Source organism: Trichomycterus rosablanca, chromosome 18, assembly GCF_030014385.1.
Source record: "Trichomycterus rosablanca isolate fTriRos1 chromosome 18, fTriRos1.hap1, whole genome shotgun sequence".
Lineage (NCBI taxonomy): Eukaryota > Metazoa > Chordata > Actinopteri > Siluriformes > Trichomycteridae > Trichomycterus > Trichomycterus rosablanca.
In genome coordinates, this window is record NC_086005.1 from 3096430 (window position 1) to 3115929 (window position 19500).

Genomic DNA, 19500 nt, shown 5'->3' on the forward strand with positions numbered 1-19500 from the left:
CCCCCTTTCATGCTGTTCTTCAATGGTCAGGACCACCACAGGACTACCACAGAGCAGGTATTATTTAGGTGGTGGATCATTCTCAGCACTGCAGTGACACTGACATGGTGGTGGTGTGTTAGTGTGTGTTGTGCTGGTATGAGTGGATCAAACACAGCAGCGCTGCTGCAGTTTTTAAAATACCGTGTCCACTCACTGTCCACTCGATCGCTCATCTATTGCTGCTGTTTGAGTCGGTCATCTTCTAGACCTTCATCAGTGGTCACAGGACGCTGCTTTCAACAGGGTGCTGTTGGCTGGATATTTTTTTGGTTTGTGGACTATTCTCAGTCCAGCAGTGACAGTGAGGTGTTTAAAAACTCCATCAGCGCTGCTGTGTCTGTGTCTCATACCAGCACAACACACACTAACACACCACCACCATGTCAGTGTCACTGCAGTGCTGAGAATGATCCACCACCCAAATAATACCTGCTCTGTGGTGGTCCTGTGGGGGTCCTGACCATTGAAGAACAGCATGAAAGGGAGCTACCAAAGCATGTAGAGAAACAGATGGACTACAGTCAGTTATTGTAGAACTACAAAGTGCTTCTATATGGTAAGTGGAGCTGATAAAATGGACAGTGAGTGTAGAAACAAGGAGGTGGTTTTAATGTTATGGCTGATCAGTGTATACATATACAGTATATACCAGCTTGTTTGGAATCTTGGGTCAAAGCTCAGGGGCAGACATTGTACAGTGCCCCTGGAGCAGACGAGTTTAAGGGCCTTGCTCAAGGGCCCAACAGTGGCTGCATAACAGAGCCTGGATTTGAACCAACAATTTTAGCATAAAAAAGCCGTAGTATATATAAAAAGTACTATAGTAAATTTATGAACGATTCTAGATAGAAGTCTTTTTACCCTCTGCGTGTGCACCTCGAGACACCTCGTCTTCAGAAAAGAACTGAATTCATTTTGCTCTGGATCAGTGAGGTTCTTTAAGCGGCTGCCGACAGTTAGGAGGATTTCCAGTCCCGCCATCACGCCTCGCTGCTAAGAAGAGCGTTTTTACCGCGTTTATGAGATTTCTCTATTCCCCGCTGAAAAGTACACGGTTCGTCCCATCAGCTAACGCTCGAGCACCTGAGGGTTTGGATCCGGTGTGTCTGAGGGAATGAAATAGTGAGATAATATACTGTACAGTACATTCATCATGGATTTATTACTTTTTCCATAGGCAAGAACACAAAACATTTTGTCAGAGTGTAAGAATAAGATCATAAGGTCTCAGAATTTATTATTATTATTTATTTATTTATTTATTTTTTAACTTAGGTGGGTCTAAGAGAAAAAAGCTTGAGAACCGCTGATATACAGGACACACAAACCCCATGTACCGTTTCACCTTCCCCTTAGTCAGGTAGAAATAAGCAGCATCTTGTATATCGAGAGTTGATTCATCGCCCCGGCACGGATCTTTACCGTCGTCCGTTCTGTTTCCATTACCCCGCGCTGGCCCGAGCCGAGCTGCCGTCTCAGACTCTCTGTATTTGTTTTCATAAACGTTGCACCGTCCTCGACTCTCACATTCGTTTTCATGGATGTCGCATCTCGTCCTGACATCTCATCTCAGACTTTGGATTAACCGATCACCTCGTCTCTTATTTTGTTCCATCCTGCAGGTAAATGTGACCAGACTCGCGCTTATGACCAACAGCACCTCACCTCACGCCTTATAGTGAACCATGTGATCCGGTGGCTCAGATTTGCTCTGCATATGGAACGACAAACCACTCGACCACGCTCGTCAAGGTTTTATTTATTTAAAAACACACCAGACATGATAGTTTGTGTACAATTAAATATGTAATCGAAATGTAATTAACATTAAAACCACCTCCTTGTTTCTACACTCACTGTCCATGTTCTCAGCTCCACTTACCATATAGAAGCACTTTGTAGTTCTACAATTACTGACTGTAGTCCATCTGTTTCTCAGCATGCTTTGTTAGCCCCCTTTCATGCTGTTCTTCAATGGTCAGGACCCCCACAGGACCACCACAGAGCAGGTATTATTTAGGTGGTGGATCATTCTCAGCACTGCAGTGACACTGACATGGTGGTGGTGTGTTAGTGTGTGTTGTGCCGGTATGAGTGGATCAGACACAGCAGCGCTGCTGGAGTTTTTAAATACCGTGTCCACTCACTATCCACTCTATTAGACACTCCTACCTAGTTGGTCCACCTTGTAGATGTAAAGTCAGAGACGATCGCTCATCTATTGCTGCTGTTTGAGTCGGTCATCTTCTAGACCTTCATCAGTGGTCACAGGACGCTGCCCACGGGGCGCTGTTGGCTGGATATTTTTGGTTGGTGGACGATTCTCAGTCCAGCAGTGACAGTGAGGTGTTTAAAAACTCCAGTGGCGCTGCTGTGTCTGATCCACTCATACCAGCACAACACACACTAACACACCACCACCATGTCAGTGTCACTGCAGTGCTGAGAATGATCCACCACCTAAATAATACCTGCTCTGTGGGGGTCCTGTGGGGGTCCTGACCATTGAAGAACAGCATGAAAGGGGGCTAACAAAGCATGTAGAAAAATAGATGGACTACAGTCAGTAATTGTAGAACTACAAAGTGCTTCTATATGGTAAGTGGAGCTGATAAAATGGACAGTGAGTGTAGAAACAAGGTGACTGTCTTTGGTTTGGGAGCAGAGGACACCATTTCTGCTTGGTACAAAAACGTGGTCACTGCTGTTTGATTCTCCTCTTCATGATGCACCACACATTCTCTATAAGAAACAGATCTGGACTGCAGGCAGGCCAGTCAAGCACACGCACTCTGTGTTTATGAAGTCGTCAGATGTCCAAATACTGCTCACTAGTCCACGTCTTGTTCTAAACTGCACTGAGAGTGTGTTGGACAGGACTTGGAATATGGAAATCTACCTAGTGAGCCTGAGCTAAAGCAATTAACTCAAACATGGTTTGGAATCTCACATTAATTGTTCACCACGCCTGTTTAGACGAGCGTCAGTAATGAAGCCGTCGGTCCGTGAGCAGCTCAGGCTGGTGTTTATTAAAGCTGGCACGAGTATCTGCTTCATGCATCACTTACCTTCACGTATTAGATGCAACAGGCTGGAAACTGTCACTGCTGGCAGGGACCTGATGTACCCTCCCTTATTTAGACTGAATTGTTGTACTTCCTCTTTAATAATACAGTTATATACACTTGTAAACAACTTACAGGGTCCGTCTGAAAACCTACTGAGCTGCCTCGCTGCCTATTACCTACCTGATCAGCTGCCTCAGTAGAGAGGATTCTAATAAGACGTGGAACTCAACACAGATTATTTAGACGCACTACTTATACAGGGCTTAGTTTTAGCTTACTAAGCTAACACAGTTAGCTTCAGGACATTCAAACCAATGGACTGAGGTGGCACAACCCGCTAGCATGCCAGCTAACGTCTCCCTCTGTGTACCAAAAACAGTTAAACTGTCCCCGAAGAGCCCGAATTTACAAATAAATGACACTTATATAATTACACCTTTATACACATTACCCACTTACTTTAGCCCACCAGTACTGACATCTCAAGCTTGTGACCAACTTGGCAACCCATGTCATGCGCACAGGTAGGAAGCAGACCATGCTGGAATGGGAAACGGCCTTCCCTAAACTGATCCCACAAGGCTGGAGGCATCAAGTTGATTCGATATAATTCCCGACCTCGATTCCACTGAAAACCTTCAAAATAATTTGGGACATACGTTACAGTAAACCATGCTGGCATTCGTATCTAACGACTTGTTGGAGTTCGATTCCCTGCAACGATGGCCGGGTGGGTGGGTAGTCATGGACACAAAACACATGGAAAACAGGGGGTTAGAAAAAATCTATATTGTTTTAGGGTGATGGTTGCCCAGTGGTTAAGGTCATTTCAAGCCACACCACAGCTAAGTTGCCACTGTTGGGCCCCAGAGCAAGGCCCCTAACCCTCAATTGCTTGAAGTGTATTTAATAACAATTGCAAGTCGCTTTGGATAAAAGCATCTGCTAAATACTGTACATTTTAAATTAGGTTAAGGAACTGGACTAGTAATCAGAAGGTTGCTGGTTTTTGCCCCACCAACACCACTAAGTTGCCACTGTTGGGCCCCAGAGCAAGGCCCCTAACCCTCAATTGCTTGCAGTGTATTCAGTAACAACTGGAAGTTACTTTAGATAAAAGTGTCTGCTAAATAATGTACATTTTAAATTAGGTTAAGGAACTGGACTAGTAATCAGAAGGTTGCTGGTTTTTGCCCCACCAACACCACTAAGTTGCCACTGTTGGGCCCCAGAGCAAGGCCCCTAACCCTCAATTGCTTGCAGTGTATTCAGTAATAACTGGAAGTCACTTTGGATAGAAGCATATGCTAAATACTGTACATTTTAAATTAGAATAAGGAACTGGACTAGTAATCAGAAGGTTGCTGGTTTAAGTCCCACCACCAACAAGTTGTTACTGTTACCACTGGACTCCGGAGTAAGGCCCTTAACCCCTTAATTTCTTGCACTCTATTCAGTAACGGTTGAAAGTCGCTTTGGATTAAATCGTCCGCTAAATGCCCTACATGTAAATGTAACTGAATGAGCCAAATTTCCACAGACACACTCCAAAATCTTGTGAAAAGCCTTTTGAGAAGAGCAGAAGCTGTGGTCACACATTAATGCTCACTGTTTTAGAACGTGATTTCTCTCCTCCTCATAAACTGACCGTATAGTGTAGAATAAGTTTGTAAGGGATACAATGACTGACTGTAGCCATAACAGGTTTTATTATGGTCGCCTGGCACCTATGCTGCCAGCTGTGCCACCCAGATGTACAAGCGTAGGAATAACCGAATAAACGTGGCGTTGTTTTTGTTTTGGATTAGACTTGTGCTCTTGATGTGCTGTGGGTGTCGGTGGTGTGATTCAGTGAGCGAATTGCACGTCTGTGGGATTTAAAAACCACCCACTGAGCTTATACAGCTGTGACTGCACACTTCAGCGCCCGCCTGCCTGCCTGCCCGCCTGGCATGATGGATTCAAACTACAGACTGAAAGTTACATTTTAAAACTTTTTTGCTTTGTTTAGTGAATAAAGACGTTAGAAAGCTGGGAAATGTCACTCTGTACTGCTGAACTGTTTGAAATGGTACAGATGCTGAATGAAGACTCATCTAGTTTGGCTGGCAGAGGGAGCACGGAGTCACAGGGGGCATTCCAATCACCCCAGTAGTTCCCAATGAAGACATTTTAATTGACATTTTAAACTGTATTTAAAGCGTTTAGTTGGAAGGGAACTTTAGACTTCGAAGGGTAGAGGGAAACACTTCATCACTACACAGGACCTTAACAGTTAACAGTAAAAAAAATGGGGGTATGAAAAGAAGAAGCACCAAAGGCTTTGTCTTAATAATCAATCGTCAAGTCAAGTCAAGTCAACTTTATTTATATAGCGCTTTTTACAATAGACATTGTCTCAAAGCAACTTTACAAAATCCAGGACCAACAGATACAAAAAACCCCTGTTGAGCAAGCCGAGGGCGACTGTGGCAAGGAAAAACTCCCTGAAAATTACAGGAAGAAACCTTGAGAGGAACCAGACTCAGCAGGGCCCATCCTTCTTGGGTGGCCTGGAGGATACTTTAAATAAATACACGATTTAATAAATACACAATGGAATACCGTCCTGTCTTGGGTGTGTTACCACACCCATTACAGAAGCCAGACCAACTGTAAACCACCGTGATAAAGAGGTGATAAAACATACAAATTAAATGAAGTTAATAATAATAATAATAATAATGATGATAATAATAATTAATAATATTTATTAATAATAATAATAATAATAATAATAATATAATTAATAATAATAATAATAATAATAATAATAATAATAATAATAATAATAATAATAATAATTAATAATAATAATAATAATAATAATAATAATAAAAAATCAGTGGTGCTATTGACCGGTTAGGCATCTACACCAATATGCTTGGCTCTGCCTAAAGTAAGTGGGGGAGGCCGAACCCCCGTGATGGATGGATGTTCTTCCACACCCAAAACCATGCAGTAAGTGGATTGGCTGGGAGTAAGCGATGTCCTACAACTGACTGGTATAAACTCTGTGTGTCTGGGTGTCACCGGACCCACTGCAAACCTTCAGAACAAATCAGCTGCTGAAGATTAATGATAATTGGCTATGACTAAATTAGATAAAAATCATATCAAATGAAAATAAAAGCAATAATTGTTAATGAATGATTAATTTGCTGCTAAGATTTCAGTATTTATTATTAAAAATCCCATCAGGCTTCAGCTGTAGATCTGTGAAGGTTCCACCTGCTGATCAGAAACACAAACCCAGATCCTCTCACTCAAATGAGATTTTTTATGTTAGCGACGCCGTTCTGTGCTCCACTTTCCAGGTGTGTGTGTGTGTGTGTGTGTGTGTGTGTGTGGATAGCATCCCGCAGTAGTGTGACGAGTACAGATATGAACCGGCTTATCTGAAGCTTATCTCACCTGTCGGGATTTTAAAGCCTGGTGCTCTTTGATCCTGCGCCAGACCCTCAGATCCGGCATCATGCCAGACTCACCAAAACATCTTCTGCTGACGGTGATGCTGAAGCTCTTTGTGTTCTCGACCAGATACGACTAATCCTAACCCCACACCCGGTCTGTGTTATGTGATGGACTATTTACAAACATAATTAAGTAATTATATAATTATATATTTTTTTATTATTTTTTTATTTGTATTATTATTAATATTAATTAATAACATTAATTATTATTATTATTATTATTATTATTATTAATATACATATATATATATATATATATATATATATATATATATATATATAAAAATAATAATGATAATAACAATAAAACCAATTATATATTTTTATTTTATTATTATTATTAATTTGTTTTTAATTTAATTAATAATAAATTACATTTTATTAGAAATAATAATAATAATAATAATAATAATAATAATAATAAATAGAAGAAAAATATAGAATTAGTTGTATTATTATTATTACTATTTTTTTATTTTTTATTTTTTATTCATTCATTCATTCATTCATTTATGTACATTATAAGGCCAGAAATAAGTAGACACCCCTCCTCAGGATTGAATGTATTTGTTTCTGCCACATCCACTGCTAACAGGTTTTTAAAAATGTTATAAGGTAAATAATATGCTTCTATTATTTTAACATGACAACAGTATAGGGAATCACCTTTCTCTTTCGGCATGAAGATATGAGCAAGCTTTATAAAGACGTGGTTTGACTAGATGTGTGCAAAAGAAGCTTCAGTTGCTCTACACAGAGCCCTGGTGCTCAACTTTTTTTTGGGATTAATTAAATTTGGACCGCGAACCAGGCCTCGTCCTCTGGTATCAGCGCCCAACATCACTGACTCTTACTGTTGATTGTACAGAAACAGTAAAAAATTATAATAATTAAATAAATAAATAAATGAAAAATGGAAAGAAAATGAAAAAAAATTTGATTTGATCATTTTAGGGTTTTCTCATCATCTGCTGAAATAATCTCACAGTAAAATAATTGATTTAATTTGGAGGTGTAGAAAGTTCTCTTGAACATCATTAAACAGCTTTGGAACATCAACTGAGGTTTTCTACACTAACATCAGTGCACAGTCATACAAATGCTGTCATCTTTTAACTGAACAGGCACAAATTCTCACAGACATGCTTCAAAGTCTTGTTGTTCTAGCTGTAAAGGTCACACAGACAACACTCCATTGGTTTTTGAAACAAAATGTCCAGCAAGCTCATGGTCAGGTGTCCCAATACTTTGGGCAGATATTTGGGTATATCTAATTCCCATATGCCCTCTGATGAAAACTGCAGCTGTCTGACAAGGTTTGTGGGTTAGAACTGAACACTGTGGGGCCTTAATATAACACAAATCTCAAACACAATTAACCACCCCAGCACACACACACACACACACTTTACAATACAGTGTCTCCTAAATAAACATAGATAAGAAACACACACACAGATCCTCATGCACGTAAACATCCTCCTGATGGACGTCGTTCCTCCCTGACCAGGTAACGAGGTCAGGAGGGAGACCGCCGTCAGGATCCGTCATTAAAGTTAGACAGAGGATTAAGACAGCACCCAGTTACAGACGAGGATTAATTACTGACTCCGAGCCAATATTGAGCAAGGGCGCGGTGCAGCCGAACGGGAGACGCAAATCACTATTTCAATATGTGCATGCATCTGAATAATTGGTGTAAAAGTAAAGCGATGAGAGGAAGCGAGGGCCGGCCGGGGTGCCGCTTCAGCACATCAGAACTGTCCGAGGTGGCAAAAAGTTGCACCAATTTGCATTTAAGGAAATTTAAAATAGAAATGACAGAAATGTGGGGAAAAGAGACAACAGGCTAACTCTCAACTCTCTAACACTTTTTATGAAGATTCCTACAGTACATGAGCACTTCATAACACATTTATCAGTGTTTGCAATACGCCAACCTGCCGTGGAGATTGGTAGGGAGCACGGTTACAGAATCATGCCCTTTTGCCTTGCCATGTATAGCCGGCAGAGGGGGCATGAAGGCGCTAATGATCGGCGAGTCGGTTCCTCTTAACTGTCCACTTTCTTCATCGAGGGCTGAGGACATTTCTCTGAGATCAGATTATGGCAAGGCAAAGACTCTACGAAACTCCGGCAATCAGAGCTTATACTGTAAATCTAAAATAAATAAATAAATACATAAATAAGTAAATAAATAAATAAATACATAAATAAAAAATGAATAAATAAATACATGCATAAATACATAAATAAATAAAAATGATTAAAAAATGATTAAATAATAAATAATTAAATAAATAAATACATAAATAAGTAAATGAATGAATAAATAAATACATAAATAAATAAATGAATAAATAAATACATGTCAATGAATAAATAAATAAATAAAAAAATAAATAATAAATAAAAAAATAAATAATATTGCCAAGATCTGTCATTAAAGTCAGATCGTTTGTATCAGCACAGATGGGGGGAATTGACAAAGCACTCAGTTACCGACAAGGATTAATTAATGACTCTATGCCAGCATGGAGCTCGGGCACAAAATGACCGAACAGGAGACACAAATCACTTTTTAATATGTGCATGAATCTGAATAATTGGTGTAAAAGAATAGCGATGAGCGCGAGCGAGGGTCGGCCGTGATGCAGCTTCAGCAGAACTTATTAAAACCGTGAACGGCAGCAACTGTGAGTTTTCCATCCATTTACATTCAGGCACATTTGAATAAGGAAAGTACATGAAAAAGCCCCGGGCTAGCTCGCCAGCTAACGCTCCACACAGAGAATGTAAAATGAGACCACTGTAAATGTCAGTAAAATGTAATGAGCTCCATTATAGAACACATGATGATTCCTGTGGAAATCAAGCTGGGGGTTTAAAATGTGGATTTTGTGCCGCTGAAGAGGTCGTGTATCTAATCAGTCTAAACTGAAAGGGAGGAAAAGAATAAAAAAATAATATAGTATAATTATCATTATGCTACGTGATGGGCAGGTCTCTTATTTTGGACACATTAAAAAAGACAGTTATGATTGAAAGAGTTGAAGGTAAAAGTAGAAGATGACGACCCCCAATAGAATGGATGAATACAATTAGGGGAACAATGAACGAGCCATTAAGAAGCCTAAAGACTTAAGTGGAAGAGTAGATGTACTGGAGAAACACCATCCATACAGTCTCCAGAAGTCAGAATCAACTTGACGGTACAAAAAAACAAATAAGAATAATAAAAAAAGAAAAAGTAAAAAACAAATAACAATTATTAATGTTTATTATAATCATTAATAATAATAATAATAATTATAATAATAATAATAATAGCTACTACACTAATAATAATAATAATAATAATAATAATAATAATAATAAAAATAATAATAGCTACTACATTAATAATAATAATAATAATAATAATAATAATAATAATAATAATAATAATAATAATAAATCAAATATTTAGAAGAAGAAGTTAAAGAAGAAGGGTGGGCACGGTGGCTCAGTGGGTAGCACTGTCGCCTCACAGCAAGAAGGTCCTGGGTTCGATCCCCAGGCGGGCGGTCCGGGTCCTTTTTGTGCGAAGTTTGCATGTTCTCCCCGTGTCTGCGTGGGTTTCCTCCCACAGTCCAAAAACATGCAGTCAGGTTAATTGGAGAAACTGAATTGCCCAATAGGTGAATGGGTGTGTGTGTGTGTGTGTCTGCCCTGCATTGTACTGGCGCCCCGTCCAGGGTGTTACTGTGTGCCTTGCGCCCATTGAAAAGCTGGGATAGGCTCCACCCCCCCACGACCCTAATTGGATAAGCGGTTAAGAAAGTGAGTGTGTGAGTAAAAGAAGAAGGTAGTTGAATTAGTTCTGTATTATTTACTATAAACTTTTGCAGGAACCTTTATTAAACTGTTCAGCTTATAGTTAACACTTTACATCTGGCTATGAGTTTTAATGTCTTCATTGAAGTGCCTGGGTGGTGCAGCGGTCTGTTACACTAGACCATAAAGCTGACCAAAGCTTTGCAATGGATTCTCGCCCTGCCCAGAGTGTTCCTGCTTTAAACCCGGTTGAACTGGACTGGGCGAGACCCTGACCAGGATAAAGCGGTTAATAAAAATATAATGAAATGAGAAGAATGAAACATTTCATTATTTACGATCCCGTCTGTGGAGGCTTGAAGTGCTGCGTATGACTGACTGACATGAAATATTCCACTTCCTGTGCTGTTCTACTTCTCTAAAGAATTTAATAAGCACACGCTGTGTAAACGACGCCTTAAGCCAGCTGAAACGTGAAACCCTGCTCTCTGTGTAAAGGTAAATATCATAAATAAATAAAGTGTTAGTGAGGTGCCGCACATGCTGGATTAGGATCTTATCACTGCAGTTTAAGTTTCCCAGTGTAACAAAACCATTTCATCCAGAGTGTCCCATTAATTTAAGAAAAAAAAACATCAAGGGGAATTAATATCTGGTTGTACCAGTCCATCTCTGCAGAAGATACACCAATCAACCATGACATTAAAACCACCTACTGCTTTCTACACTCACTGTCCATTTTAGCTCTGTGGTGGTCCTGTGGGGGTCCTGACCATTGAAGAACAGGGTGAAAGCAGGTTAAAAAAGCATGCAGAGAAACAGATGGACTACAGTCAGTAATTGTAGAACTACAAAGTGCTTCTATATGGTAAGTGGAGCTGATAAAATGGACAGTGAGTGTAGAAACAAGGAGGTGGTTTTAATGTTATGGCTGATCAGTGTAAATAATAAAATTAGAAAGATTTCAAATCACAAGCCAAAAACACAGGGGTCTACTGAGCATGTCTGCACCTGCTTAGGCATTATTTAAGGACACCTAAAATGCCTTTGTGGACCTTTTTCCAGAGCAGGAAGGTAAAAACACAAAGTTTGAGCAGAATAATCTTTATTGTGATTTAAAGCCCTGTAACTTGATTTAACCTCATCAATCTCAGTTCTGTTTTTGTCTTTATTTGTCTGAAGGACATCAAGCTTTAGGGCTTTTAATCAAAACGTTCATAAGAGGAAATTTATAGTTTAATGCTACGTAAAACCGCTTCAAGTATCAGAAGCCGCTGTAATTCATGATGATATTTTACCATGCTCAATGATTTTAGGTGCTTTATAGGTTGTTTACTATCACCATATCATTTTATCTTTTATTTTTATCTATTTTAACGTCTAAAACATGACGTTATTCACCAAGCTAACGTCAGCAAATATTCAATGAGTGAGTAAATGGTGTAAGAATGGTGGAATAAAGTGTAGGAACTAATAACACCAGAGTAGGAACTGAACAGGACTGGAATAAAGGAATTAAGGTGTGAAGTAGTAAAAGAAAATGGGTCCAACTAGAGAGACTAGAGAAACTAGCTTGTTTGTTCTGTCGTAGTTCATTATATGTACAGTATATATTATATTTCAGGTAAACACTTGGTACAGCTCTTTCACCCCCTTGGATATAGATATTTAGGTTTATGTTTCGGTGTCCCTGGTTTGAAAATGGATCAGTTGTCCACATAGTTTTGTCCATATAGTTTACATGGGAAAATCTCAAAGTTTGAATGAAAATGTGCAATCGGAAGATTGTGGGTTCAAATCCTGGCTCTGCCTTGCAGCCACTGTTGGGCACTTGAGCAAGGTCCTTTACTCTCTCGGCTCCAGGAGAGTCAGACAATGGCTGACCCTGCATTCCAACCGCACGCGAAAAATAATTTCACTGTACTGCACATGTGTAGATGTACATATAACATATACTTGTGTTCTATCTGATTATCTTGATTTAAATATGAATTTTTTATATTTTTTTGCAGATTGACATTATATTTATTATTATTATTATTATATTTTTATATTTTATGTATTTATTTTTATTGCAGATTTAGATTATTGTATGTTTTAATATTTTATTTATTTTTATTTGCAGATTTAAATCATATTTTATTAATTTATTTTTATTTAGTTCAGATTTAGATTATTATATTTTTATATTTTATTTATTTATTTGTATTTAATTCAGATTGAGATAATTATATTTTTATATTTTATTTATTTATTTGTATTTTATTCAGATTTAAATTTTTATATTCTATTTGTTTATTTGTATTTAATTCAGAATTAGATTATTATATTTTATTTATTTTTATTTGCAGATCTAAATCATATTTTAATAATTTATTTTTGTTTAATTCAGATATATTTTTATATTTTATTTATTTATTTGTATTTGATTCAGATTGAGATCATTATATTTTTATATTTTTAGTTTTTTTTATTGAATTCAGTTTTAGATTATTATATTTTATTTATTTATTTTTATATATTGCAGATTTAGATTATTATATTTTTGTATTTTATCTGTTTATTTATTTTTATTGCAGATTTAGATTATTGTATGTTTTATATTTTATTTACTGTTACTTGCAGATCTAAATTATATTTAATTAATGTATTTCTATTTAATTCAGATTTAGATTATTAAGTTTTTATATTTTATTAATTAATTTTTTATTTATTCCAGATTTATGATTTTTAAAACTTTATTTATTGATTATTAATTTATGTATTTTTTTATTTATAACAGATCAAAATTATTATAAATCTTTAAAATTGAGTTGATTTATTTTTACTTATTGCAGATCTAGATTATTACACATTTTAATTTTTTATATATTTATTTGTGCAGACTTTATTCCAGTTGTGTGTGTGTGTTGGGCAGCTGAATGGTAGAACCCACAGGCATGAACCCGATTGCTCGGTCTATTCGGATCAATAAAAGAAAAAGAAGTGGCTTTGACCTTGAGTACGATCGGAGTGGAAATTGGACAAGATTGGCGGTGTGCTGGCGGGGTCCCTGTCCCGGCTTCACCCTCTCTGTGATGAAAGAGGAACAGGCATGTGTAGCGCCCGCACTCACTCCCGATCTGGACTTTAACAACAGGTCTGTGGTGCAGTGCAGCGTGCCAGGCCGCGCCAACCTGACGTCTTCATGAATATTAGACACGGGCGCAGAGCGGAGCATGGATGAATATTTTAAATCCGATTAAAAATCTAATTAAACTTTTATTAAATTGAATGAATAGATCGTTGAAGGAGCTTTAAAAACATCTGGGTTTAAAATGCATTTTTATTTGTAGGTTTATTTATTATTATGCTTCTTTCTTTAATTCAGCATTGAATTCCAATTTCCACATCAATTAGTGCTTGAGTGTGTATTTCACTCTCTCTAACCATGCATGTGCACACGTACAGTGAAGTGATGATCACACACACACACACACACACACACACAGTATTGACGAAGGCATTATGTTGTTTTACTGCAGTGTCCTTTCTCGCTCAGGGCCAGTAAACAGAGCGACTGGGTCAGAGTCCAGCTTTTTAATGCCAAGATGTATGAAGGAGTTCTGGGATGTGGAGTCTGGAACCGCAGGTTTATTCTTTAATCCTGAACCACCTTCTTTAGCTTCAAAGTCACCGGGACTTTAAAAGCAACCGCATTTTTTATTTTTATTTTTTAAAAGGGAAAACGTGAATAAAAACACTGAACGATCACACATTTTTATTAACCTGTGTTCAACTGAGAATAGTACAAAGACAACAAGCTGATTCTGAATTTGAAATGAATTTTATTTTCTGAATTTGTGCTATTAAATGCACAGATCACTTTACATTCTGTAAATAAAATCAATACAATTTGTGCATTTTATTATTTTTTTTCCCTACTGTGATATCGGTTACACTGTTCTGTTTTGCACTATTCAAACCCAGCTTATGGGTGTGTTCGAAAACCTAGTGTGCTCTCTACATAGCAGCATTTTACGTCATCCTACGCGCGCTCCCGAGAATAAGCTGTTCAAAATCCTAGATGCCTTAATAAGCTGTCTAGTTAGGCATCTTAAAATGTCAACGTTATTTTGACTCAAGAACGAGTGAGCATTGGAAACGCCCTTAGTGATCAAGGCAATCCCAGCATTCAGTGCGGCAGCTCTTCTCTCACAGAAAAATTAAAAAAACCATGGCTGACGGTGCGGAGATACGAACGAGTTATTTTCAAACGTAAATAAATTATTATTGATTTTTAACTTGTATAAACTTGTACAAGTGTTTTTATTTGCAAGTTCGAATTTAACCGTTTTTGGTACACGAAGGGAGATGTCAGTTTACATGTTAGAGCGCTGTGCCACCCCATCCCATTGGTTTGAATGGCAAGATGCTAACTGTTAGCTTAGTAAACTGTCTAAGTAGCGTGTTCGATTAATCTGCCTTATAAGTCAATGACTTATTAGAATCCTCTCTACTCAGGCAGCTGCCTGTGTAGGCAGTAAGACGGCAAGGCAGCTCCCTAGGTTTTCGAACACACCATATACAGTACATACAAATCACCATTTAAATTCACTATGTTTCTTATAATTGTATATTATATTGTGTTGGGCTTGGTGGGTAGCACTGTCACCTCACAGCAAGAAGGTCCTGGGTTTGATTCCCAAGTGGGGAATTTTTTGTAGTTTTTTTAGAGTTTTTTGGGGGGGATTTTTGAAGGGCTTTTTAGGTTTCTTGGAGGTTTTTTTGGAGTTTAAAGTATTTCTGAGCTCATGTGGTTACATTCCGTATAGATGCATGTTATTTCCTAATGCAGCACCACCCAGGGATCAAAGTCATGCATTATTAGGTTTTATCTTCGCCCTGTACACACAGTTATGGACTACAAATAAACAACATACAAAATATCGTGTTTTCATCTGTGCACTGGAACATGCTTTTTTCCCTAAACTGTTGGACTGTTCGCTCATTAACAACTGAGCCTTTTGTTCGGGGCTCCTTTAATGTCCAGTTTTTCTCCAAGTCTAGACGTTTCTGGTTCTCTAAACCCGGTACTGACTGAGGAGAGGCACGGATTATCAAGTGACCATGTAGGAGTCAGATGTTTCTTTTCTATCGATGATTAAAGGCTTGGGTTGCAAAGGCAGAAAGGAACAACTCCATATTATCATATTAAAGCTGATAGTTAGGTGTCCACATAGTTTTGGCTTCATAGTTTAGCCGTTCCAATCATTCAACCACAAAACTAAGAGTGGAAGAAATCATTAAACGCCTGTCATGAGATACATGTCTGATACATGGCTCTCTAACCCGAGACATTGACGAGCAGTCATATTTCTCTTGACGTCTGTGAGATCTCACCAAACATCCTGACACGTCGTGTTAGCAGAGCCATTTTTCAATATTTTTAGCCAGCGATTCCAGCCCGGTTTTCTTAAGTCGCGGTGACGAGGCCTGACACGGCTGTGATTATCGCCGTTATCCATTCGTCCAGTTTTAGGCAGTGATGGAACCGGCGCCGCAGCCTTTTTGTCACACGGGCGAACGCCCTCTCTGCTGGTGCCCTCAAATTTGCGTCAGTCACCGGCGAGCGAGAACGGATGCCGCTGTGTCACCCTGTCATCCGTTCTCATCGCCAGTCAGCGCCACAATGTGCGTCTGAGCCGGGATTACAATCTCTACATACCAGAAAACCTCGGTGCGGGTGACAGGGTGTTCCGGTGATTAAATACGCCACGTTCGGTGATATATTTATCATGATGATGTTGATGGCTTGTTTCCTGGAGCGGTTATTATTAGTGCACAAATATTTTATTTTATTTTATACCGTATTCTTTATAATCTTGCTTTTTCTGGCTGTGTGGGTTGGGATGTTCAATGATTCTAGTGACTCTAGTGCTATCCATTAAGTTCCCCTATTTTATCCGTTGGTGTAGGATCTCAGGCATCCAGGTCATGGTGATCTTGATGGTCTTGAGTTGGATAAAATTGGACGTCTTTCAGCTTCTTGAAGGCGTTTCAGAAACCATATTTCTAGTAGGGCTTTCACATTGGAGGTGGTCTTGGGAGTCGTGACCCACCCCACCGTCATGGGAATCTTCAGGACGGGATCTTAAGACTGCTTTATGATTATTAGCCACCTATAAAACAGCCTTGAGATTCTTCTCTAGATGGTTTAACCCTCATTCGCATCGTAGATGAGAGGTGAAACGTCTTCAATAATAATAATAATAATTAAATAGACATTTTACCAGACACACAAACATAAAATGAACTTGTACACGAACGCCCCCCATGTGGAGGCTTTATGTTACATCTTGTAAACCACAGTGAGAGTTGTTTTGTTGTTTTTATTGTGTTGCCTGGGTCGCAGTAAAAAATCATCAACAACATGTAGGTTGCTTGGAAAAAAAAGCCTGCTTTAGGATGTGTTGTAAAGTTTTAGCTTACCGGTGTATGTTGTGTATATAAAAATAAATCCCTACAAATATCCGTATAATTGCATAAGAGTGAAGCAGCACATCCTTTCAAACAGAAAGAAAAACTTGAGTCTGTAGAAACTTTTTATTTTATTTTTCCCCAAGTCTGTTTTCAAAAGAGCTCTTTGAGCGCGCTCTGCCCAAGGGCACAGGAGGAAACTTTTATCATGAAACAAAGACGCTGGCAAACTAGAATGTTGCAAAAACCAAATGCCAAAAAACACTGCAGTTTATTTCTTATTCTTCTCAGTTAGGTAGACCTGAGTGTCGGTACATCCAGATCCGTCTCTGTATCTGCTCTCACGAGTTTCAGGGAATCATTACATTCTGTTACACACAAAGCCCACAAAATTGATGTGAAATTGCAGCTTACATTTTTATTATTACTATTTTTTTTTCTTTGCAGTAAAGATAGCAGTTCCAGAGAAGTACCCGATTATTACAGTTCAACACTGTCCACACTTAACTCCACTCAGCACAGAAGTTTGGAGATTATAGGTTGGAAAATGTAAGAGTCGTCTTCGTCTTTGTCCTCCTTTTTCTTCTTTGTCATCATCCCCTTCTTCTTTCGGGTGTTACCGTGAGGCGTCGTCACAGCAGCTCATCCTAATAGAACACCCTAAATATGTTAAAGAAAGACAACAATTATTAAGTATTTGTACCCCTGACCACAAAGCTTGTTGGACGTCCCATTTCAAAAACAGTTGCTATTAAAATAGAGTGACCTCTGTGTGATCTATTCAGCTATAATAGCCGCTCCTCTGAGAAGGCTTCTCACAAGACTTTGAAGTGTGTCTGTGGGAATTTGTGTCCATTCAGTCAAATGATGACAGTATTTGTATGGCTGGGCACTGACGTTGATGCTTTGAGCTTTTCTTCATGTCTTTATAGAGTGTGCTTTGTGTACAGGGAAAAAGATCATGCTGGAACAGGAAAGAGCCTTCCCTAAACTATTGCAGCAATGTTGGAAGCACATGACTCCCCTTGAGTAATTGATTTCTTTTAGTTGTTACCAATTGCTGTCACACACACACACACACACACACACACACATATAAAATACACCGATCAGGCATAACATTTTGCAGCCCCATACACAACAAACTGTGATGCTCTGTGTATTCTGACACCTTTCTATCAGAACCAGCATGAACTTCTTCAGCAATTTGAGCTACAGTAGCTCGTCTGTTGGATCAGACCACATGAGCCAGCCTTCGCTCCCCACGTGCCTCAATGAGCCTTGGCCACCCATGACCCTGTCGCCGTTTTACCACTGTTCCTTCCTTGGACCACTTTTTTTTTTTCCTTTTTTTCTCCCCCTTTAGCGCGTCCAATTGCCCAATTTGCATCACGCCTCCTCTCTGCCTATCCCTGCCCTGACCGAGGAGATCGACGCTAACCCACATCCCCTCCGACACATGAGCAGCAAGCCGTATGCATCTTGCCACTCACACATTGACGAGTGTGGCGCCACCTAGTGCTGCGTGCGGAAAGACTCACCCTAAGAGCACTCCTTCTTCATCTTCGTATAGGCGCCTCTAATCAGCCAGCAGGGGTCGTAACTGCACCATACTGACAGAGAGAGACCCACTTCCGACCTTAGTCCCGCCCATCTGAACAACAGGCCAATCGTTGTTCATATAGCCGCTCAGCCTCGGTTGGTAAGGCAGAGCTGGATTCAATACGACGTACTCGAGATCCAGCTCCGGTTGCAGGGTGTGTTTTTACCGCTGAGCCACCTGAGCGGCCTCCTTGGAGCACTTTTGATAGATACTGATCACTGCAGACCGGGAACACCCCACAAGAGCTGCAGTTCTGGAGATGCTCTGACCCAGTCGTCCAGCCACCACATTTTGGCCCTCGTCAAACTCGCTCAGATCCTCACCCTCGCCCATTTTTCCTGCTTCTAACATCAACTTTGAGGATAAAATGTTCACTTGGTGCTTAATATATCCCCCCCACTAACAGGTGCCGTGATGAAGAGATAATCAGTGTTATTCACTTCACCTGTCGGTGCTCATAATGTTATGCCTGGTCGGTGTACGTTAAAGAAAGTATTTGGACACCTGACCATGAGCTTGTTGGACGTCCCATTTCAAAAACAAGTGCTATTTAAACAGAGTGACCGCTCTTTTGAGAAGGTTTCTCACAACACAAGACTTTGAAGTATGTCTGTGGAAATTTGTGTCCATTCAGTCAAATGATGACGGCATTTGTATGGCTGTGGACTGATGTCGATGTTTCGAGAGCTTGCTTGTGCACAGGGGTTCAGTCATGCTAGAACAGAACGGAGCCTTCCCTAAACTGTTGCTGCACAGTTGGAAGCACTTGATTCCCTATAAGTATTTAATTTATTACATTTGTTAGCAACTGTTGTGACTAAAACACATAAAATCAGTAATTAGAAGGGCGTCCTGATACTTTTGTCCATGTAGTAAGTCCTGAGAAGGGTATTTGGAACACTGCACCCATGACTGTGCTCGATTTCGTCGCTGTTCACGATAATTAATAGCATTCCGGGAGACAGGATGCAAATTTCTTTTTTAAGAAGGCCTCGGG